The sequence below is a fragment of the Motacilla alba genome, chromosome 12 (genome assembly GCF_015832195.1).
Source record: "Motacilla alba alba isolate MOTALB_02 chromosome 12, Motacilla_alba_V1.0_pri, whole genome shotgun sequence".
NCBI lineage: Eukaryota > Metazoa > Chordata > Aves > Passeriformes > Motacillidae > Motacilla > Motacilla alba.
The window spans coordinates 4,203,317-4,226,998 of NC_052027.1; the positions used below are offsets into that span (position 1 = coordinate 4,203,317).

Genomic DNA, 23,682 nt, shown 5'->3' on the forward strand with positions numbered 1-23,682 from the left:
AACAGATGTTTAAACAGAGACTAATTGGAAAATCTACATCCTGGGTTTAGCATGTCTAGCTGAAAAAGTTTTGAAATTGCTTTGGAGCGAGGTAGGAAGATGATGGGAGGAGCTCAGGCAGCGATGGGTGCTGGAGCGGGGAGCCAGGAGACAGAGATACTTGTACTGGAGATGATGAGGTCACTGATGCCCTCGAGGTCACTGGTGCTGTAGCTTGGTACCACTGGCCCCTCAGAAAGTTTTTTCCATCTTGTTGTACCATGAGATCCATGTTGCAGCTGCGTAGCTCGTGCCGCGTGCCAGCGTGCATGGAGTATGTAATGCAGCAGAGCACACGGATTGAGGGTGGTAAAAGCAGTACAGATTACCAAAGCTGTGCTTCCTTGCCAGTTCTGTCATTGTCTGACATTTTCTAAACAGCTGCAGATTTAAGTTATTAACCTGTGGTTTATCTCAGTGCTGGGCCTTTTATGACACATCAATGCATCCATGTGGACCTCTTGGGTGGGTTTAGCACTGAGTTGAATATCTCAGGCCAAATTTGTCCTGGGTTTAAGTGACAGCCATCCAGGGAGTATGTTGGAGCTGAGGGATCCCACTGAGCTGGATATAGCTTCCTGCCTCTGATTTTTCTTTCAAATCAGTTTTACACCAAAGTCACTCTAGTAGCAGGAGTCCCTGGAAGTGTTCAAGGCCAGGTTGGACGGGGTTTGGAGCAAGCTGGTGTAGTGGAAGGTGTCTCTGCCCATGGCAGGGGGCTTGTAACTGGATGGGCTGTAAGGCCCCTTGGAACCCAAACCATTCTGTGATTGTCTGATGATTATTTTTTGGTTTTGTGCATTTTGTTGCCCATCAAAACTCTGGGCAAAAGAGTTACTTGTGGTTCGCCTCCTGGACTTAGAGCCATGTCAGTTGAGCAGGTGCAGTGCACATTTCCACATTTGCTTGGAAAATTGTGTCCCGAGGACTTTGCTGTCCTAGGGGCTGGTGTTTTGTGCATTCAGACAGGTAGGAATAGAACTGAAAGGAATTGGGGTCTTGTCGTGAAAAAGGCAAAAATCAGAAATTCTCGTGAAACGTTTCCCATCTTTCATTGGGGAAAAAAAAAACCATGGGCAGTATGTAATGGGGAGTAGCCAATCTGTAAGAAAAATAATGATGTACATATAAATATATAAATTACCAATTTTACTGGTTGGAACTGCAGAAAAGGCAGATTATATTTTATGGCTTGTAAACATCAGGACAGATATTTCGGGAGAACTGCAGACAGCTGTAATTTTGTGAATGTGCACAAATTACTTGGAAAACAAATATTCCTCTGCCTACACAGCTGTATTCACAACCGTGGACCAGAATGCCTTCTGCATGATGCTCACGCCTCGTTCTGTGGAATATAATATGCTCAAATGAAGAAAATGTGATTTAAAAGTGAAGCCAGAATTAATACTTGCTGTGAAAACCTGTATTACTGGCTGAGGTGTTGGCACGGGAGTGGATAAACCACTTGAGGAAAAATGAGAGCTAACCAGGACGTTTATTTGTACTCAGATCAAGAGCTGAATGCTCAAACTTTTGTAAGGGAGATGAACGTGCCTGTGTCTTGCAGAGATGCCTCATGCTGCCTTTGCTACCCTGCAGGGTAAAACACTGAGCTGGATTCGATGGTTAGAGAGGTCTGCAGGATTGCATCAGGTCACCGTGGGGAGAAGGGGTGTGGGAAGGAGTTGGGGACTTCCCTGGCTTCACAGGGGCTGTGAACCCCTGAATTTCCCAGCCATTTTCTTCCCAGTTACCTGCAGCCAGGTAGATTTACAGAGCACAACTGAGTTTATTTGTGTGCTGGCAGTTCCTTCTGTTTGTCCTTTTCCTGTATGATAAGGAGTTCCTACAGGAAGGTATGAATAGAGAGAAGGCAAAGAAAATCCCCAAAAGTGAAAAACAAAGCCAAGCAAGAAGGAGTAAAGCATGAGTTGGCAAGAGCCAAAGGCCTGGCATGGATTTTACTTTCAGCTTTGGTGTTTATTCAAAGGCTGTGGATACAGGTTAACTTCCTTGGCTCAATATTTATTGCTGTGTTACTTGCCTTAAACTGGAACAATGAGCGCTTTGTTGATTGGGTTCAGAGATTGTCCCGTTTTATTCTCTCTCCTGCGTCCCCCCCCTCTATCTGCAGGTTTTAAGCAGTTTATTTTAATTTCAGATTTCTCACCCTCCATGGTGAATTGCTGCTGTGCCACTGGCAGCAGCACTTGAGGGACTATTGTTCGTCTTTTCAAAGTGGTGGGAGCACACAGCGGAGCCATTAGCTCCTGTGAAGCTTGACCTTCCTTGATGATATCACACTTTGCAGATTCGGAGCAGGATAAACATTTTAAAGGAGAGGGGAAATATCACACAGGTTATTTTTCATCAGAAAAGGTCGTAGAAATTTTCTGTGCAAGAGTTAAAAAGTAAAAGGAAAAAAAAAAAAAAGCCATGATGTCACTAGTTACCTTTCTGTTTGACAGCCATCAAAGATGTGTCCAGATCAATTAATAGGAGAGGGAATATCTCCTCGCTGTTAACCATGCTGACCCTTGAGCAGACAGTGGAGCAGAAAATCAGTGAAGTCACAGTGCAGTGAATGATGACTGTACAGATTTTCTCCTAATTTAGCAATGGCAGTGATTTCAGTGCTATTAGGAGTGGGCCCATCCTGGACAGTTTCTCAGGCTTCAGTGTTTGGAAAGTGCCCCGAAGGTATTGGGGATTTCTCTCTGGAATAGAACCATTAACATCATGCAGAACATAGTTCAGATATTTTTAAATCACGTTGTCAGCAACTGCCACTACAAGGGAAGGTATGGTTATGACTTGCATCACTGTTATTTTTTGCTTGGAAAGTGTGCTCATTTTGAGTCCTTCACTCAGCTGTGTCTACCCAGAGGAAAAACAAACCAATTTCTTCTGGGAGAGCTCAGCAATGGTCACAAGGCCAGCTGCACAATTGTGGTGGTGGTTTGTTGCTAATTCTGCAGGAGTGAGCAGAGGGGGACCACCCTGTCCTAAATAAAAAAAGAGGAAGAAAAACAAAACAAAAATAATTAAAAAAAAACCCCTTTCAGTTTGTAACTTTGATTTTGCTTTAAAAAAAAAAAAAAAGGAAAAAAAAAAGGCAGTAAACAGCCTTCATCCTTGCCCAGAATGCTTCAGTAATTACTGAGGCAGGTTTTCCATTCCTCGTTGCTTTTGCCTCACACCTGTAGGAAGCCTGCTCTTTTGCTTCTGTGCTTTGCCACCATAGTACTTTTATTTGAAAACACGAGGAAATTCAATTTCCTAAGCTGCCTCTGGAGTCGGGGCAGTTTTGGGGACGGAAGAGTTGCAAATGGCTCGTGTGTGAACAGTTTGGGATGGAGCCGCTCGCACGGGGCCATGCTGAGGTGCGGGAGAGGGAAGATAATTGTAAATGTTCTGGTGGGGATCTGATTGACAGCCTATTGTCTGCAGGCAGTGAGTAAAGAATAGGAAATGAGTTAAGTGTAGGGGATCTGGCAGGCTGCAGGCTCTGCTGATGGCAGCTGCTGCACCCAGCCAAGCGCCCGGGCTCCCAAACCAACCGTGGCACCCCTCTTTCCAAGGCATCCCAAAGGGACACCCCTCTGTTGGTCCAAAATGTGTGTCAGATGAGGCCGTGACTCATTTCTGCTGCTGGGACATCTGGGGTGCCAGGGGTGGTCTCAGCCCCCGTGTTGGGGTGACCCTGTTCAGTGTGTCACTGCGATTTTCACTGTGTGTCACTGTGATTTTCACTGTGTGTCACTGGGTTTCTGACCCGTTCATGTGGGGGGACAGCAGGGAAGTCCCGTGGAGCTGCTGGATGCCTGTGGTCCAGAAGCAAAGCAAGAAAAGGAAACCTCTTCTCCCTAGCTCAATAAATTTGTCAACGCAAGGTCTCTTTGGTAGTTTTACAGTATCATAATATCTGGGGCCAGTTAAGTGTGTTTTAAAGTTTTCATTATCCCACTTTTTTCCCTGGAGTGATGCATGCCCTCAGGTGCAGCTGCCCATGAAAAGCCCCCAGTGAGCACTTAAGTATCACAGAACTGCACGTGCCATAGATAAAAAATACCAAACACAAATACTCCATCCCCAAAATCTCTCTCTGTATTTTTTTTTATCTCCTTGCCTATGTGCATTTAAGAAAAAAAAGAAAAATCCCAGATTTGCATTGTTAGTGTAGGCTTCTGAGCCAGATTGTACTACAGAGCACGCTGATGTGTCTTCCCCTGAGGTATGGAAAGATCTATGTGTGCTAAGCAGGTGTTTTCGTTTGTTTAATTGGAGCTGAGTTTAGCACAATATTACAGATAAATGAATTACACATGTTCAGTAATTCATAGAAAGTGAGTGTTGTTTTGCTTAGACACTTGTCTTCACATCCAGGTTTGCAGGGAGAGCGTGCTGGCAAAGCGGACTGAGGTCTTTTAAAAACAAAAAAAAAATGTGTGTGCTTGAGCAGAGCCTGATGTCTGGTTGCTAAAACAGCAGTAACTATTTCACCTTTGTTTAAATCGTAACATTGTACATTTAAATAGTATCCTGTTTTGACGAACGACAAAACCACAGCTCTGAAAAAGAAGCACACGAGGCCTGTGTCAATAGTTGGTGGCATCTCTGGGCAGGAAGTTTTGGGGTGACACACACTGGTTGTGACGACACCGGGGATGGAGAGACCCGAGAACCACCCAAAGGGCTCTGGAGCTTCTCTGGTGTGCAGTGCCCGGAGCAGAGAGTGCACCTGATGGTTTGCTTTTACCTGTAGTTTTTGTTACTAGTTCCTTTTTCCATCTCACTTTTTATTTGGCACCCCAGTCTCAAGCTGCCACACCCCTTGCAGAGACACTGCAGGGTATCAGTGCCCTCAGCCCCTTGTCACCCCTGACGGGTCTCTCAGCAGCAGGACAAGATCCCTGGATCCCAGGAAAGCCTCCCTGCCAGGAGGAGCACAGAGGATGTGCTGGCCCTGCTCTTGCAGGAGCAGCGAGCGAGAGCCACGGGCAGCTCAGAGGTGCTGCCTTTCAAAGGACGAGCAAAACCCGTCGCTTCTTCTGGGAGTAGTCCCAGCCCTTGGCCAGCTTCCAGATGGATAATTCAACTTACCCGAATTTCCTCTGCAGATTCAATTGTAATCTCTGGTCTCGCTCTCCCCTGCCAGCGCTGTGTATAACCGCGCTGCGCAGCGTTCGACAGCTCTCAGTGCAGCTCCACAGCCCGTGCAGCCAGAGGCACAGCAAGTGAAAGGTTGTTTCAGAACTTGGGCTGAACTCTAGGGAAGGTGTTGTTTGTGCCTTTTCGGTTCGTGCAGTGCTTTGGAGCAAGTATTTGGATTGAAGGTCTGGTTGGAGTGTAGGTCAGTGCTGGCAGTGTCAGCTTTGAGGCTGATTGTGAGAAGTGACTTATTCAGGGACATCATCTCCTGTGGACACCCTCACCTTCAAGTCTTGTGATAAGTGAAATTAAGAATGTTTAGCTGCATTCCTCATTCATCTAGGAATTAGTTCATGCATCACCTGTAGAGATCTTGTGTATATTCCTTCCCACCCATCAGCAGTAGCTTCCCACCGGCCTCCTACCAGGTCACTCCTCCCCATGGGCTAGAACAGAAGGGTCTGGCATGGCAGGAGCTGCACTGACAGCAAAACCAGCAGCCCTGGCCCACACAGGTACCCATTTGAAGTTGTGCTCAGCAAAACCTGTATCCTAGGATGGATCCAGCAGGACATCAGCCTGGCTTCCTAAAGGAAGCCAAAGGCACGAGGAGAGATAGTCTGTGATCTGGAAAGTGCTTCTGAATCCTCTGGGTTCCGTGGAGCCACCACAGTGAATCACAGTTGAAAGTGAAGTGGAAGCATTTCAGACTGTTACTTCTTTGAGGCTTTTCCTGCTGCACACACCGGTGTGGGATTGTTCTGCAGGAGATTCCTGGGAATTAATGTGTGCCCAAACCCAGCACTAATCTCAGAAGGTGTGGCAGGGTAATCTATAAACTTTTGATTACATATATATAGCTGAGTAAGTAGCTTGAAATCTCTTTAAACTCTTTGTTCATGAATGTATATTAAAAAGTGCCCATCCCACATGCACACACGCACACACACACCCTCTTCCTTCCTTCCTTCCTCGTTTTACACCCACTTCCAGCAAGGCTGTGGCTTGTGGCATCCGTCCTTGTGCTGAGAGCCGTGGCCAGAACTCCCCACGGGGGTGGCCCAGCCAGGAGCTCAGCTGGACACTGAGTCCCCCCTCTGCTGTCCTCCCACTGTGTGTCCAGTGTCACAGGACAGTGCAGAAGCTGTTGACTGTGACTGTGTTTCCCACTTGATGTGCAGCCCTTTTGGGAGGTTGATTCTGCAGCTTCAAACACTTTAATGAGATGCAAATTGTTTGTGATGCTGCCTTACTAAATGTATTGTAATTTTAAAATCATTTGCTTGTTAATTGTATTTAAATAGCTGCCACTTAGACAAGCAGAAAGTTTCCAGAAAGATAAATTGGTTGGGTTTTTTTCCTTTTTTACTGTGTTTGAAAGCAGCCCCGATGACTTTTCATGGCTGCTTTGGTACAGCACATTCCAAATGGCAGCGTGCCCTGGCCTCACTCAGCTCCTGGTCCTCACTCTTCCCTCAGAGCACAAATACTCACTCTGTCACCTTTCTGCTGCAGAGCCACAGTCCCCTCAGAAGGTGACACAGTGGAGTGGGTGGCTGGACATGTTCTGAGTGGAGATCACTTACATTTCCCTCCACACAGCCAAGTCAGATCAACCCAGGTCAGATTTTGGGGGTTGTGATTCGAATGCTGCTATTCCTGTGCATACAGGATTTGAAAGAATCCTGAAAATTCAGAGGATGTAAGTCTTTTGAGATCTTTGAAATTCTCAGCCCATTTTTGTGTGGATGTCTGACTGCTGGGCAGCTGAGGTAAGGTCACCTGTCCTCAGCACCTTCAGAGCTCTGTCTTCTACACATTGGATTAAACGGCAAAGTTTCTCTTGGCTTCAGCTGAGCAATATGAGGTTCCTACTGACCTCAGTTCAGCTTGGTTTAGAGCTGATTTTGATCCCACACCATTGCTAGCTTTGGCATGGAGCAGGCTACACTGTGGCATTTGTATTTTATTTGTGTTTGAAATGCTGTCCTGGAAAACGAAAAATAATATTTCTATATCAGTTAATTCTTCTTGTGTTGGCTGGAGGATCCCACCCTGCCCAGACTCCTGACTCTTGTTTTCCAGCTCCTCTGTGTTCAGCACTGGACCCTCATTCCCATTCTGCCTTGTTTTCTCAGTGATGTCTCATATTCCCTCTGTTGTCTGTTTGCATCTTTGTTGTGCGGCAGGATCAGTAATAATAGTTAATAATTAGCAGCTCAATAGCACTCTTCACCTTCAAAGCAATTTTAGGCATTAAATCACTCAGTTCTGCTGGCACTATTACAATATTGACTTGTTACTTCACCAGTGTCATTGAGGCAGCAAAAGCTGCATTTTTATGGAGGCCAAAGTGGGGTCATTTTTTTTTTTTTTAGACTATAAAATTGGCAAAAAATAAAATTTTCTCCTAGGCTGACACTTCGTTTGCCAAATTTCAGCACAGAGCCAATTTTTAAAGCTGAGTAATAAACACCTGAAAAGTTCTGGTTTATAATGGCAGTGCTGAGAAGCCATTAACTGAATGGCTCCACTATAACACAAGAAAACCCTTAAGCTGTCGAGAAACCTGGAGAAACTGGACAGAGGCTTAGCAAATGTGGAGAGATGCAAAGACAACCTGTGGAGACTGGTAGCACGGATCATTAGGTGTGTCCCTTGTCCATCACAGGGAAAATGGTCCTTTCCCAGGTGTGTGATGGAGCGAGGCGAGCATCCTGTCCCAGGTGAGCATCCCTCCAGGTCTGTCAAGCCATGAGGAGAAAGAAGGTGAGGAGGAGCAGTAGGGATAGAGCTCCAGGGGAGCAGAGAGCAAAACCTGGGACAGCAGCAAAAGCCTGGAGCAAGGAAGGTGTTGAGGGATGCAAGGTGGCAGAAGGAATTTGGGAGGAAATGCCATGGGGAGGGATGCAGGGTCAGGAGCCTGGGCAGCAGCAGGTGCTCTGGGGGGCAGAGGAGGGAGACCAGCACGGTGGCATCCAGCCCTGGAGAAGCCCTGCTTGGCTCGTTCTCTCCTGGGCCTGTAAAGTGTGTTTCTGCACAGATTTTCCTGGAAGTGAGGGCAGCTCAGCTTGCTTCTGCCTGTGACCTGCAGCTTGCTGGCAAACTTGGATGCAAATGCCACATCCCAGACGAGCGTGTGCATGCAGATGGCTGGGTTCAAGGTATCAAAAGCCACCTCCCCAAGGCAGCACACACAGCCCGTGGCCAGCTTGGCCCCTCTGCCCTTCCCTGCACAGGGGGGAAGCCAAGCTGTAAGAGCAATGTAGTAAAACAGCAAATTGACCAGTAAAAGAAATCAGTAAATGAAGGGAACAGCTATTAATATGCCAAGCCAAGATGTGTAATTATACCCTAGGACTTTTCCAAACTAATACATGTTAAAGGTGTAAACCTATTAAAGGAGAGATTTTTCTGTACAGGGAACTTACGTAGATAGAAGGATTTACACTGTATTTTATTCTTGTATTATAAGGTATAAGGAACATTTGAGCAAATCCAGTCATTCCTATTATTACAATATCATACGTTTTTCATACCATTTTATGCAGTTCTTCAAAAACTTTGGCACTAATTCTCTTTATATTGTTAGGAATTTTCTTTCAGAAACAGAATTCTTTTTCTCAAATAGTTAATTAGATTTTGAACTTCAAATACAGTACTTTTTTTTTCCTCCCAAGAATAGGGGTGTTAAATCCATTGTGCTGGCCAAATTACAGTTTGGATAGTTACATTCTCTCTGCCTAATCACCCTGCAATTTCAGTGGAGTGAAGGATTTGGTGCCTCAGGTGTCCTGAATTCCTTCAGGGCTCTGTGTGGTGAAGTTGCTGCCACCCTCCACCCCAGAAGCGGCTGTGTTTGAGGGCAGAGAATTTTTGTCTCCTACCAGAGATCAATTTTTGTAGTATTCCTCTCCTGTTAACACACTTTGCAGTGAGTTTGTGCTTTTCCAACCCAAAATCTTTAGACTCATTTGAGGGATTTCTCTTGCTACAGGAAGCCACTTTTTTTGTTTTTAAGGGACCACAGAAAAATTATTTCATTTACTTGTTTATCTTTTGCCATGATGGGTGCAGCAAAGGAGCAGGTCCTGGCTGCCGTACCGCATCCTCTCCAGCTCCAAGACCTGCTGCCTCTCAGCATCCTCTCTTTTCTTGTGGCTCAGGGTCGGGGAGGGGAAAGGGTCAGAATAAGCAGCAGCTGGATTTGGATAGGAAATGTTGATGGGTTGTAACGCTTGCAGACAGGAGCTGCATTTGCCAGGAGGAGGGAAGCAGGAGGGAGAGCCCTGTCCTTGAATTGAGTTTGGGCCAGTTTATTTGGAATGAAGGGATAGATCGTGGCATTGCGCTGTGACGGGCTGGAGTGAAGTACAAAGGGAAAGCCCAGAGCACGCAGTGAGCCCTGCTTAGTGATGCACAAAGGACTCTGAGCCGGGGGGATGACCCCAAGGGATCGGGGAGCAAAGTCCTGTGGCTGGGCTGTGTGCTTAGCCAGCACGGCTGCCTGTTTGTCGCCCGTGTGAAACCAGATGTGCACCATCAAAATGACTGACATGGCCAAAGGCCAGGGCATGGCTGTGCTGAGGCTGGGGCTTCTCCTGCCCTGCAGTCTTGTTTTCCCAAAACAACAACACCTCCTCCTCCCCTCCCATTCCCCATCCTGCCAGGCTTAGTGAGGGGCTGCTCCTGACCCAGAAGCAGCGAGGAGGAGGAGAAGCACACTGTGGCATCACAGGGTGGTGGTCATGAGGACATGTCCTCAGCAAGCCCTGCTTCCTAAAAAGCTGTTTTTTCCAAGTACATTTGATTCCTGGAGTCACAGTGCTTTTTCTAGCAGGAGCAGAGATCCCAGTGCTGCTTCCAAACTCCATCCCTGTGTAGCACCAGCAGTGTCACAGCTTTTCTGTGCACTCCTATCTAACCACGAGGGCTGTTGACTAAACACCTCTCAAGGAAATAATCTGAGTTGTTTTGTTGCATGTATCAACTTAACTGTTCTGCTTTTTAAAGAAGAGAAAAAGCTTTTCCCTTGGCTGCCTTCTTTAAAAAAATTAAAAATAGCTTTTGAATATTGGAAGAAAACTTGGAACTGTGAGCCAGCTAAATAAACTGTATCATGAAACCTTGGGGACCACTGAAGTGGGAACAGCGGCCCATTATTGCTAAGAAGTTGTTTTATTGAAATATATTGAAAATACTCTGATACATATTCCTAACAGAGTGAGCGAAAAATGACAATGCCCGGTGGTGATGGAGGGTGTTCTCACAGGAGTGCCAGGATACAGAACTCAGCACTCCTGGACTGTGAGCACAATGGTCTGGCAGGTGTTCCTATCTAAAAGGACCCACAGTTAATCAGTTTTACTTTAATTTATATCTCTGGTGATACATTCGTGTGTGTAGGTTGGGTTGTTGTGGAAGCAGACCTGGGTTTTTAAAGAGGATCCTTTGTGAGTGAGGTGAAGCATTAAGTCTCCTGATGAGAGAGGCAGATTACCAGGAGAGGGCAGCGCTTCCAGCCCTGCATTCCACACCAGCCCCAAACTGGGGTGATCCAGCCCAAAACACCCAGCTGGGGAGCCTGGAGTGGCTGCTCTGGGACACCGGGCAGGAGATGATCTGGGGTGGCCAGGAGTTCACTGGTTAATACTTAACAGGCAAAAATGTGTTTGATTGACATTTGTTTTGTTGATGTTTCATTCTGTGGTTTTTTTTCTTACCATGGCAACTTTAACATCACGACAAAACACCTACTTTTCCTCTCGGAGCCATCGCTGTTGTCATGCCCAGTGGGTTATTTTGGTAGACAGGGCTTGTTCTTTTCAAGTGGAGGTGTGTTCCCATCTCCTACCAGATACCACCTCCAGTCTTTCCTGTCCTAAGAAGGTTTTCTCTGTGTGAACACTGTGTTTCATCCCATGGCAAAAAAAAAAAAAAAAAAAAAAAGAGTTTTAGTGGAAACTGCAGCATTTCCTCTGCTGTACGTGACATAAATGTCATCTCACATAATTAAGGAAAGTAACTGAGAACAGTTAGTGGTGATTACCTCTCAATATATTGTGTACTTTGGGGCAGAAAAATAAATTATGAATAATGCCCAAGCATACGTGGAACAATTTGCACACTGTGTTGTGAGTGATGCAGACCTGCTGGTAGAAGAGTGTGCTAATAAATTTTACTTTGTGGCGGAAACAAGAGATTACAGTTTATTAGGAAAGGAGATGACAATTTATTAAGATCAATCAAATATGAATGCACAGCAAAAATGGTGCCATACTTATTTATTTATTTATCTAGAAGCATGGGGGGAGCAATTATATAAAATTTGTTGTTTACCTGTGATGTTTGATTCATTATTAATATTTTTATGTTTAGAGGGAACCATAATTTTGCTGAAATGTCTTCCATAACTCCTGTACAATCATATTCATAACTCACCTGAATGTTGACACATCCTGCTGTGTATATATAAATTAACTAGTAACACTGGCATTATAAAATGATGCATTAAATGAAGATGTGAATGGTAATTTAAAGCATGCCATGAAGTGAAATTTAAACCATTGTACAACACTGAGAGGATTTAAAGAGACTTGTTCGTGCAGAATTTGCGGGGCCAGTAAGAAAAATGACAGCTTCACATCAAAAAAAAAAGAAGAGTAACAGAGACACAAGGATTACTGAAATGTTAATTGCTTTGGCGTTCTGTTTTGTTAGACACCATCAGCCTAAAAATCATATTTCTGCCTGAAGATATTTTACCATGAGGGCATTAGCTGAGATTATTAAAAATGACCCAAAAAACTGTTTACTTTGTCCTTTTTCTCAGCACTTTGTGGGTTGTAAGTTTCACTGTTTCCTGTTTAGTCAGTTGTTTTCCCCATTTGTTTTTGTAGGTCTTTCAAACAGCAACAAGGGAAAATGAAGCATTCTCAAAACAGGAAAATATGATTTAACCCCACAAAAATGGGCCTGGGGATCCAGGAGTGGGAATAGTATCCGAGATGGCCTTTTTCCCTCAGAACTGCAAACAGCAGTTTGGTTTTTAAGCAGCCCGTGGCTCCAGTCCGAGTGCTGAGCAGGCTGGTTTGGCACTCGCCTTTGCCAGGCTCGGCGTGGCCCCGCTGGGCGGGTGGGCTCCCCTGTGCCACAGGAGTGCTGGCACCGAAGTTCAGCTGAATTGCTCCCAAATTTCTCTTTGGGAAGCAGGGCACAGGATTTGGCCCACTACCAGCTGCCAGAGTGTAAAGTGGGACCTGTTTGGCCATGCCTGCTCAGGAGAACGTCTCAAGGACTGAGTGCAGATGTATTGCTGTTTTAGGTAGAAATTGCTTCGTATTAGGACTAGACATAAAATTGACTCATTTAGGGCAGGTTGGCTCTGGTTAGAGAAGATTGCACTTTGTGGATGTCTTTTCTTTTTTTCTTCCCTGCCCTGCAGGCAGCTGAGGCTTTTCTGTAGGCAAGTCTGAGGTCTCCCCATGGATAGGTACCTGCAAAAGTCTGTGAATAAAGTGTTCATGTAAAATAATGGCATAGCAAAATCATTTATTCCACTATACATGTCGTAATTCATGATCTATTTCTCTCACTTGGACCTTAGAGCTTAGTATCCATTGATAATTTTCTTCCACCTAGGTGAAAGATACCACCACCTAATATGGATCAGATCCCATGGACACAGAGTGCCAAAATAGCCATCTAGCCTGCCACACTCTCTCCCAGTTATTTTTAATGTATTACTTTATGTGTTCTGTTTTGAATATCCCTGTCTGATGGTCTCTGTCTGTGATGACTCTTTGTAATTGAATGGAATTAAAGTGGGAGTTTATGGTTCTTCTTGGTCTTTTAAAATATTTTGCTGGCTTAGAAACGCATTATATTTCATGGTGACCTTGCTTAACAAGTGCTACCATCTCTGTTACTAAGGCTGAAGATTTTAGCCCCGAGCAGATGTTGGCTGAGCTTGCAGGTATGAAGCTTTTATATGAAAGGGTATAAAACGCTTTAAAAATACGGCTTGCAGGTTCTGTGGCCAGCACTCACTGCTTAGACAGCACCTTTCAATTTTCAAAGTGTTTTGCAAATATTGGTCTACAGAAGATCCTGAAACAAGTCACATTATCCCCGTTTTGCAGATGAGGAGGCAGAGATGTCGGGGCCATTGACTGCCTTGAAATGGTGCAGGCCACTGCAAAGCCAGGCCAGAAACACTGCTGACCGAGCTCTCAGAGAAAGAGGCATCCTCAACATCAGAGACATTAAAAAAGAACTAAAGCCACCAAAACTCCTAGGTGACTTGCCCAAGGCTGGGGAGAATTGTCAGTGCCAGAGCCAGCACTGTGCTTTTGCTTCACGTGTAGCTCTCACAGCTTTGGGCTTGCATTGACATGTTACGCTTTTTCTTTGCCCCTGGAAAGAAGAGAAATGCCTTGAGCAAAGAATCCCCCTTTTTTTTACAAATACAGTAGTGTAGAGCTTGGCTCACAGGAGTGGGATGAGCTGGTGACCAGGCCAGAAGGAGGGCACTGGCCTTGGATTGAGCTGTGTGCCTGGATATGGTGATACTGGAAAATAAGAACTGATGATGTGAGAATAGGATTGAGGCTTGTCTGGGTGAGAAGTTTCTGTTGAGGAAAACAAGATGGATCAAAAGATTTCGCAGCTAGGATCTGTAGAGCATCCCCTGATGATCTGCAGAGACTGCCTGGGCATGCAGCCCCCTGCTCATTTTGGCTACAGAGCTGGTCAGGGTGTGTTAACACTCAGAGCCTTCCAAACGCTGCTCCTTTGCCGTCGGGGCTGCTGGGAACGCTGCCACAGCAACTCTCTTAGAAATACAGCAGGAAGGAGGAGGTGGTCCACTAGAGAACTGTTGAAAAGTTTAAGTCTGTGTATTCTGTCGTGTATTTCCCAAAGCAATCCAAGTTCCTCGAGATTACTTTGAAGTCCAGGACAGGAAGGATTTCTCTTAAGCACAGGTGATAATTATTACTAGCGTGTTGCATGCTTTATGGTTTATGTTATTGCTGAGCTCCCGGTGTGTCGGGGGCTGTGTGTGTACGTGTGTGCTTAACTCTGCACAGCTATAACATGGATAAATCCTGGCTGTTCCCATGCCCTGTCTGTGCTGACCTGCTCAGGGCGTCCGTGCCCCTTTAAGAGGCAGGCACTTTCTGATTCATGTAGGCTGTTTCTGGCAGATTTAGGGTCTTGCAAAAGATGCCCTTAGTCCCTTATTAAATATTCATAAGAGGGTGGGGTCACATTTTTGTGACCTGAAAAAAATCCCAGTAATAAATTTGTTATCTGACACGAAAACACTTTAGGGTGGAAAGCAATCCGTATCGCATCCCATTTAACATCAGATCACAAGTTGTCAGTAAATTGGGTCCTTTGTCTTTGCTTCTTGTGAGGTTCTTCAGCAGCATCACTAATGGGGCTATTGTCTGACAGCCCCGACTCCTGCAAATAACGGGAGGTTCTGCTGGGAATGGTGTAGGGCAGCTTCTGTCTGCTCTTGTGCTTGCACATGAAGTAACTGAGGAGTTACTCTCTGCATTAATTTCGTCTTCAGAAACTATGTGAAAGGTAAAAAAACTGTAATTGAAATAGGGGGAGAGGTTTTACCAAGTATTGCTGCCTGAGATGAAGTAGTTGGACTCGATGATTTCTGTGGGATCCAACTCAGCATATGCTATGGATGGGAGCTTTTTGGGGAAGGGAAAACGGGGCACCAGGTCTGTGGCAATCCCTGCGTTAGAGAGAGCGCATGAACAGGGGGTCGAGTTTGGGTGAAATCTGGACAAGCATTTCTTGGAGCTCGCCCGCCTGAGTTTGTGAAGCTTATTCTGAGTGAGGCGTACCCCACGTTTGAGAGGTGCCCCAGACCCAAACAGAGCGGCTTTGGGTGCACGGAGCTCGAGGGCTCGGTGCGTGTGGCCGTGGATGTCCGCGGGCAGGGCTGGCAGAGGGACACGGGTACCAGGCGCGGCCGAGGGAAGAAGGGGAGATGCTCCCCTCCGCAGGCCGGGCGCTCTGCCCCGCGTTGCTGCAAACTCCCGCCAGAAGCACCTTGTGGTTGTTTCTTTTTTATTCTCACTTCTGTTTTTCCGATACCGAAATCCCGGGGTTGTGTGGCAGAGCTGTCGGGCAGACAGCAGGAGAGCGACAGCCACTTTTCCGCGGGAGACGAGAAAGTTGCGGGGCGGGCAGGAGGCTCTCCCGGGGCGCCGCTAACGCTCTTTGCCGGCTCTTTCCCCCGCCCCGCGGCCGCGCCGGGGTCCGGGGGGGGTGTCCAGCCGGCGGTGCCCGGGCGGGGGGCGGGGGCGGCCCGCGGGGCGCCCCGTTCCGGGGCGGGGTGTGCGCGGCGGCGCAGGGCGGGGCCGCGCGGGTGGCGGCGCGGCGGCGGCAGCCCGCGAGCAGCGCGCCCCGCACTCCGCCCGCGCCCGCGGAGGCTCCGCACCGCTCCGCGCCCGCCGCTCCGCCAGCCCGCTCCATGGCCCGGCGCGCCGCACGCCGCCCGCCGCCGCCCAGGTGGGTGCCCCGCCAGGGGGGATCGGGGGCGGGAGGCCCGCGCAAAGTGGCGGAAAGAGCCGCGGCGGCCTGGAGGAGCCGCGCGGTCCCGGCTCCTCCGCGGGAGGGAGGGAGGTGGGGAGGGACAGCGTGTGCGCCCCGCAACTCGCCGGGGCTTTTTAGAAGTGATGAGCGGAGCGTGTCGCCTGTCGTGACAGTCGCGGGTGCGCGTAGCCGGGCGGGCTGTGCCGCAGCGCTGGAGTTGGGAAGAAGAGCGAGGAAGGAGGGAAAGTGCACGGAGCCGGATAAAACACAGTGTCAGGTTTAAATGTCAGGAACCGGGATCGCTGAATGGATTCGCCAGTCAATTTACCGGGGGGAAATTAAGTGAGTGAGCTTTGTTTTTGACATTGACTGGTGCTGTGAACCCCGGCGAAATGGATGTAACGGGATCTCGGCGCGGCCGGGCTCGGTGTCAGCGTTGCAGTGCGAGTGAGCTGAAATTTCGAGGGTGGTGGTGGCGGGGAGGAGGGAACCCTTAGGAAGTGGGTGGTAAGTTTAGAGCAAAGTGCATATACACTCTTCCTCTCTGCAATTAACTCCTTCAAAGCCAGCTTGTTTCCGAAGGCGGTGAGAGTTGTGACTTGTCCTTGTGCTGGTGGCAGGGAAATGCCCCTCGGTAACGCGACACAGTCCTCTCGGTGCGTGTGCCGGCGTTCCAGGCGCTACCATTTCATATTTTTAAATAAAAACAAGTTTGGTGGCAGGAAGTGTGAATCATTCAGGGTGACCAAGATCTGTTTATGAAAACCAAACGGTTGGATTTATTCTAGCAGTGAGTGTTGAGTTGTGAACTACAATAAATCGCTGAAGTTTATTTCTAATAAAAAGCGACTTGCGTACGCTAGTTTGCCTTTTTATAAATAAACTTAAATGTTCAGATCTTTTCTTTTATTTGGATCACAGCTGATTCTCATGCCTGATGCTCCCGGGCCCAATCCTGGAATGCCTTGTGCATGTGCAGTAGCTGTAGTAGGCGAGGAGGCTTTTTACCCTCCTCTCCCCCCGGAGCTGTAAGCACCCTGCCCGCTAAATTATATTTTACCAGATCGAACCCCTCGTAAGTGTGTTTAATGTGCAGAGCTTTCAGGCATCTCGCACATCTTTTACACCAAGTTGAAAGGCATTTCTGTTTGCCTCTAAAAGTCACGGCTACAGCACATGTGCACATGTGCGTATGTCATTAGAGTGTGCTTCTGTCTGGTAAAGAAATGGCTTTTGTTGATTGTATATTTATTGTAGTAGCAGCCTAGGAAGTCTCTAAAAGCAGGCTCTGTCCTCTCCTCGCAGCCGGCGGAAAATCTGCTGTCAGAGGGCTTTCAGTGATCTCCTGTGGCTGCGTCCAAAAAATTTCATTGATAAGGCTGCAGAGATGAAACCCGAGTCCTGCCTGAACAGAGTAGCTGCCTTGGCCTAGACTGTGATAGAGCTGAACTGCAAACTGATTGGTCTGACACTTTATAATCAAAGTTGATTTATTGTTCATTAGTAGTGCATTAGCCCTTTCAGGCAAGACAGTTATTTGTGTAGTGGCCTGTCAAACAAAAGACCGCTAGCACCTGTCATTTCTAAACCATGAGATAAGCAAGCAGATATTAAGATAATGCAAATAGGAATACAGTGGAATGCGGTAAAGTTCTAGCAATTTCTCTGTAAGAAATACTGTTTTATTTAACGTGCTCATGCTTAGTAAATAGAGGAGCTGGATTGTACAGTGAAGGGGTTCCCCTGCACCAGGACCGTCAGGAGGAGAAGGCGCTGGGAATGAGCTGGGCATCCGTGGCTTGTGGTTTCAGAGCACCTCGGAGGTGAGGAGGTAGTTGGGGCAGATAATGAATTGGGGAAAGCCACTGACTGATACAGAAGGAAGATGTAAATGCTGTTTTGTATCCTTAATTTAATTTTGTTTGATTTTGGTTTTAGTGCGAGAGCAGGAATTTTTGTGCTTTTTTCTCTGACTCCTTCCTCTTCTTCCCAATGGACAGATGTCAGAAAAGGATGCTCTTACTGGCAGGGGTTAATTATATGAAAACTTGATGACATCACAGCAGAGCTGTGAGAATGTCAAAATACATCTGCTGCCATATTCAGACATATTGCTCTCCCTCTTCTCCCCCTATATCAGCTCCCCTCCCCTCTCAAAAGGGAATGATCTCATGACATAAAACAGAAAACAACACAAGTGTCAAAAGAAAACAAAATTAGTGAACTTTTGTCTGCCACCATAGAAACGAGGATTAACTTATGTTATTCCAGAGCATGGAATGGAGACTATCTGCATGAGGATATATAGTGTATTGTCTTCTGTGAATTTTCATTTGACAGGGATTTTGGAGGCTGTGATCTTAATTAAATCTCAACTGACTCAAATAATGCATCTAAAGGCATGCAGTGTTGCGTAACCTTGCTGAGTTGGTAAACCATAAATCATCAGAAAGCTTATGATAGGAAGGGCTGCTTTGAAATTTTTTTTGTTTGCTACAGTTGGTTTGTTTTTTTTTCTGTCTTGTTTAACATTCACTTTACAGTGCTGTGCCATTGTGCCCTCCCTTTTCTAAGCACTGTTATTTTTGCTTTAAAAGAAAAAAAAAAAAGCTCTGAGACATGCTCTGACCAGTCACTCAGCTGAACTAAAGAGAAGTCATAAATACAATGGGATTGACAGGGAAGAAATAAAATCCCTGCGCTGTTTTTGCGGGGACCTCAGTGCTCAGAGGAAGGTGTGGGTGCCTCACGTTCTTCAGGGGCTGGATGAACCCTGCACATCTTTTAGAAGTGTAGCTCTTAACCCCACACTGAAATTTGTGCTGGGGTGTGAACAGTGATCAGACCCCACGGTAGAGGGGTCACAGACGGATGATTGCACTGATGGACGGTGGGCTCTGATGTCTGTGCGAGATGAGTTGGTTTTAGTTGTGTGCAAGGAAGAAAAGGGTTGCAACAGTTGTGTGGAGAAGGATGAAATGGATTTATAGCCATTGAAAGCGAGGTAGGGCAGTCAGAGCGATTTCTTATGCACCGTTTTAACCTGACAGTGCTCAAGCAGCCTTGTTGCTTGAGAATAAAGTTGTTTTTGAAATCCTGAAATTATTATTTCAATGCAAAATGCCTTGGTTTCTGTGTCTGTGATTACATGCTCCGGCAGCTGAAGAAAGGTAAGGGGAGAAGGATTTTTGCATTCAGAAGTTTTAAGTAGTTTCAAAAGCTCCTGTGCTTTTCTGTGCTGTATTTCTCAGTCTCTTCAGAGCTGCTGTAGACAAACGTGAGCTGGGAGGACACAGCACTTGGATTTACTTTCTGTAAAGATTTCTCAGTAGCAGGATAACTTACTGGTGTTGTTTTTCTCCCCTCTTTGCTAGGGAAAAGCGGTAGCAGGGGTAGTTTTATCAACACCTGCAGAACTAGATTGTGGGAAAGTCCTGACACCATAAGCTAAATTTGTTATTGTTTGGTGAAAGGCTTGGCTGGTTTTAAGCAGTTTGTTTGTTTTATTGAAAGCAGAACTGCATTACTGGAAACTACTTTGCTGTAGTTCAGTTAAAATGTTCTGTCCTGTTTTGTTTTTATAAGGTGCTTACTTGTTCAGCTTCGCTTTCCAGTTAAAAGGAAGGGGAAAAAAATCCACCATACACTCAATCTGCAGATTAAAGTGGCTGTGTAGAGATTGGGAGAGAAGCAGCACTGGTAAATATCTCTGCCCAAGCCTTTTTTTCTTTTTTTTTTTTTTTCTTTTTAACCTTTCCAGTGCGGTTTCCTGCACTAGCAGGAGGATCTGTAGTCATATTGAAGTTGAATGAATGTTATAGAACCCAGAGTGAATATTGAATAAATAAGTGGAATTGCTAATTGTTCTGTGCACTAGTTTCGGACGGATTTGCCTTCATTGATTAGGTAAGGTGCTCTGTTATTTGGGAGGGACAACAACCCCTCCTCCCAAAACTGACAACGGGTTTTAATTTTTAAGCTTTATCTTGCCCTTAAATCTGAAACATCATTGTTCAAATAACTGAGAACAAGGTAAACCAACAACATCAAAAAGGTCGGCTTCTGTGATTTCTCAAGGGCTTGTTATTTTGTACTTTCCAATTCTATTTGATGTCTTGACAAAACAAGATGACACAAGGGAGAATACATTAAATTTTGATTTTCATCTAACCTGTTACAGTAGTGGCAGCTTAATTTCTTTTACTTTTTACCGAAGACGGCTTTTTGCACAATTACTCTAATTGCCACGCCACTTTATGAGAAGGTTTCTTTGCGGGTTTCCCATTTGCCTTGATTTTGTGAGGCATTTTTTTGAACGTGCTTTGACCTTTAACACGGCGAGCTGGCTGGTTGGAGTGCGTCTTCATTAGAAGTAAATCAGTGAATGGCAAAATTGTCAAAGAAGCAACTGATGTTTTCTCATTAGAATCTAATTTGCACCGTTGTGCTTAGCTGTGATGTTCAGCTGTAGGTGTCTGCCATAGGTGTGAAAACCTGCACATTTTTAAGCAAATAAAGTTTACAACTGTTATCAAGGCGTCACTTGGAACCAGAGTGGCAAAGCTAACCCGAGTGTTTAAGCAGAGCTCTGGTTTGTGTGGGAAATAAACAGCAGGATTTAACCAGGTGGATTTTTTTTTTCAAGAATCACTAATTTTTTTCCAGCTGGCCACGACAGTGTACGTCATCTCAAATGCCCTGGGTTTGAAGAGCAGGCAGCTATGGATTTGATTCTTGCAGGAGAAAATAGCCAGGCGTGTAGAGAGGGCTCATCCTTCCTAGAAATCTGTTGGGAGTTGCAGTTCTTTAAAATCTGCCCTAAGAAAAAAAAAAGAAAAGAAAAATCCCCTCTGTATAGCACTTCCCTTTCACTCACATGAAATTCTGGGCATATTAAATGTTGCTGGTTCAGTCATGGTCTTTTATTATTTAATTAAGCTCTCCATAATACATGTATGAATTAATACACAAATGTAAGGAATCTGACACCGTGATCATTCTCAGTATATTAAGGGTGTTTGGGAGAGAGGGTTTCAAGGGGTTTTCAAGGGCTTTAGGGGTATTTTGGATGTTTCTAAGCAGGATTGCTTTTGGTTTATTTGAGGCTTTTTTGGCAGAATATGTTGATCTAACATTTCCCTTCCTAAACTCTGGAAAAAAATGCAGGGTTTTTTCCTTTTTTCTTTTTTTAGTTTTAAACTGAATCATTATAAAATCACCACTGTTTCAAACCATGTACAGCAGGTTATATAATTTTTCCTTTCATGCTAGAGATGGAAACAAAAATGGTAACTTTTTGAAATGTGAAAAATTATGATGGTAATCTCAAGCTTAGAATCTCACTCATCTCTTTAAAGAGGTATTTGGATGTGTGTGTGTATGTTCTGGTTTAGTCTCTATTTGACAAATGTTAGATGTAGAAAGGATTTAATTTATGTAAACTTTATATTTTTATGCAAATTAAATGGGTATTTATTATAGCAGAAACAATTATCCTGGCACTTAGTGAGAAACCTGGTATGCATGAGAAGTGGAAGATAAGATCAGATGTTTCATTCTGTAAACAAATACGAAAATATTCCCGTTTTTCCTCAGCTTGAAGAGAATGCAGAAGACGGCAGACATCCTGACATGCCAGGGAATGTCAGCATAGCCCCTCGTTTTGCTTTCTGTGGGTCAGAAGGAGATCTTCACTCCTGATAAAATACGATAAACAAAATTACAATAGTAAAACGCTAATTTAAATTTAAGGAGGTTTTTTTCCCTCTTACAGTAGGGACTTGTATTGTTACAGAGAGCACAGTTATGCTAATGACAGACTACTTAGCTGATTTTACATTAATATAATAAACATTACCTGTCTTAATGTGCTGTGCTATATTATGGAAAAAGAACGAAGTCTAAAAGTGAGATTCCATTTCGCATAATGAACCAGCACTGCAGTTCCTGCGTGAATAATTCCGACAGTGGCGTTTGTGTTGGGATTTTGGAGGATGAAATATTGTGTCGGAAAGGTTTTAGTCTCAGGATGGAGGCAGGTCCTGCCTGCCTTCAGCACTTCTTATTTTGCTGGGCTCTGCTCTGGCTTGTGGCATCGTGCCTCTCTGCTTGCCAGGGTGTCAGTGCTTTATCTTCTCCTGTTTTGCATTGTTTCGCCTGAATTTTTTTTTTATATTTTAAAAATATCGCATTTGATATCTTGCTAATAGGACAGCTCAGGTTCATTGTTTGGTTTTGCCTGGCCATAGCTATTTTTACTGTAGTTCAGTATTTTTAACTGTTCCTCAGCGACTTGTTCTTTTCTGTGTTCAGCTGTTTTGCTCCGTTTAACTTTTATCACAAAATCTTTAACCGAAGAATTGCTGTTTGGAAATCCAAGGTGCCTGCTCTGAGGGCTGACTGAAATCAAGTTGGAACGTAGATTGCAGGAGAAAAGGATTTTCTGGCAGAGTTATTCTTTATGAATTAAGGAAATCCTCCCCATCTTCCATGCATGCCTGCTGACAGTTAACAGGACTACAGCCGTATCCAGCATCGGAGGCACGGGGTGTGAAAATGGCATTCTTCTTTTTTCCTTTTTTTTTTTCCCTTCATACAAGATTAAACTACTTGAAATTATTTAGCTAGTATTTAATTATATTAATATCACCAAAAATGAGGGAATGGAGATGATTAAATAGGACTAAATCATTTTCATCCCCGTGACCCTTGTCTGGGTTGTGTGGAGGAGTGACAAATGCATCCCTGCTGTAATTTCGTGGGGAAGTTAAAGGGGAGCTTGGCCCAAGTTTGTGGAAGTTTCCCTTGGCCGGTCTTGCCGAAACAGGGCGTTTTTAGGGCTTGAAATGGGAGGGTCTGAGAGGGGACTGTGGGGCCAGGAGGGCTTTGGGGGATGCAGAGGAGCAGAGGCAAAACCCTGGGAGAAACAGAAAGAGTGAGCGAAGACAATTGTGAGTATTAAAGACATTTTTTGCCGTTGATGGTATTAGCATGTCAGCAGGTCCATACTAGCACAGCTCCCAAAGCCAAATTGCAGCTGTATTTTTACCTTTGCTGCCAGGTTTACATGCAGCTGGGTATCTACCACACCCTATTGTTATCAGTCAACAATACCAAAAGTAGTTCATTAATCATATCAATAACAACAATCATGTTTCAAGTGCAAAATAGAAATAAACAACTTGAAAGAAAAAATAAAAGATTGATTTCTTCTCTGCATGCTAACTTAGCATTCTTTAAATATATCTGCCAGTAGTTTAATTTGAACTTCAACTCCCTGAAGGCAGTAAGACAGAATTATTTTAGTTCTTCATAGACTGCCTTCTGTGATTCATTGTTAACTCATAAAACATGCTCATTTTCATGTACTTAAACAGTTAAGTCATTTTTAAAGTTGGTTTGTAATTTTTTTTGGCAACACATTTAAGTTGACATCTGAGAGATAGAAATCTAAAATGAATTTATAGCTCTTGGTTTAGGTTTCTCTTACTATCAGACAAAATATCAGAAATAAATATTTTTTATCTAACATAATGTAAAGTATATTGCACAGTATCTAAAATAAAGTTTAGTTTTGACTGAGTACACTCAAAAAGGGACCCATAAATATTAGAGAGCCGTAGTTAAGAACTTACATGACTGTTTTAAATACTATTGATTTAAACCACTGGCTAGATTTTATGAATCAAAGTGTAATTTCCAAGCTTTGGCTATATTTCTCATCACTAAAGCACTCTCTCTTGTGTGCCTTTAGCAGCTTTCCAGACATTCAACACGGGATTAAATGATAGTAGTTACAATGATCAATAGGTTAAGACCGGTACAATCACTCTTACCGCTAATGACCTCGGTAGTAATGGGTAATAAAGTGTGGGCTATAATAGCCTATTGCTGGTGCTGCATGCCCTTTGATTCCTAGTATTACCA

At 44.9% G+C, this 23,682-nt stretch overlaps 1 protein-coding gene across 25 annotated transcripts in view; it reads left to right on the forward strand.

Moving 5' to 3' along the window:
* FOXP1 (forkhead box P1) overlaps positions 1–23,682 on the forward strand; it is a 378,552-nt gene that overhangs the window by 277,355 nt on the left and 77,515 nt on the right. The window contains exon 1 of one of the 25 annotated variants that reach the window (XM_038149510.1): positions 15,671–15,732. The exons of the other annotated variants lie outside the window; for them this stretch is intronic. The gene's annotated coding sequence lies outside the window, so the exon portion shown is untranslated. Of the gene's footprint in view, positions 1–15,670; positions 15,733–23,682 lie in introns of those variants that run through there. 25 annotated transcript variants of the gene reach the window in all.